The sequence below is a fragment of the Micropterus dolomieu genome, unplaced genomic scaffold (assembly GCF_021292245.1).
Source record: "Micropterus dolomieu isolate WLL.071019.BEF.003 ecotype Adirondacks unplaced genomic scaffold, ASM2129224v1 contig_6843, whole genome shotgun sequence".
Lineage (NCBI taxonomy): Eukaryota > Metazoa > Chordata > Actinopteri > Centrarchiformes > Centrarchidae > Micropterus > Micropterus dolomieu.
This window is the reverse complement of record NW_025735832.1, coordinates 1-514: the sequence shown is the minus strand read 5'-3', so window position 1 is coordinate 514 and position 514 is coordinate 1. Positions and strand designations below refer to the sequence as shown.

General features: G+C 48.6%; 1 long non-coding RNA gene across 1 annotated transcript; it reads right to left on the bottom strand.

The window, feature by feature from the left end:
* Positions 1-34: 34 nt before the first annotated feature.
* On the bottom strand, positions 35-361 carry LOC123964933. The gene is made up of 2 exons (XR_006823574.1): positions 330-361; positions 35-235 (listed from the first exon to the last, which is right to left on the bottom strand). It is a non-coding gene; the product is annotated as an uncharacterized LOC123964933 (long non-coding RNA).
* Between the last annotated feature and the right edge of the window lie 153 nt (positions 362-514).

The following is a 514-nucleotide window of genomic DNA, read 5'->3' as shown; positions in this document are numbered from 1 at the left end:
GGCTACAAAACAGTACCCAGAAACAGACTGGAGCTGATGGTGTTTAGAGGTTTATTTGGAAAATAGCAAACAGATAGGAATGAATGAGCAGAGGAGGGGGTCGGGGATAGGTCCAGGTTCCATTGAGGAGGGAGAAGTTGTGGGAGCTGGCAGGTAAGAGAAGGTGGGGGTAAATCCAGACAACCGTGCAGACTGACTGGGAAGACCGGTAATCCAGGGGGACAGGGTGAATCTCCTGAAGGTAAAAGACAGAGTTGAGACTAGCAGGCAAACAGGAACACAGAACTTGAATGGACTAAACTGAGATCAGAGGCTGATGTGAAGCATACTCAGGTAACACAACAATCCAGCAAGAACTGTAGAGCTGGCCAGGTTTAAGTAGTGTGCGGTGATGAGGGAATGCAGATCAGGTGCTTGAGTACAGGTGTGCCACGACCACCAACTCCAGGAGACATGGAAGAGAAAACCCACCAAGCACACAGCAAACACCCAAAAGGCAAAAATCAAATCAAAG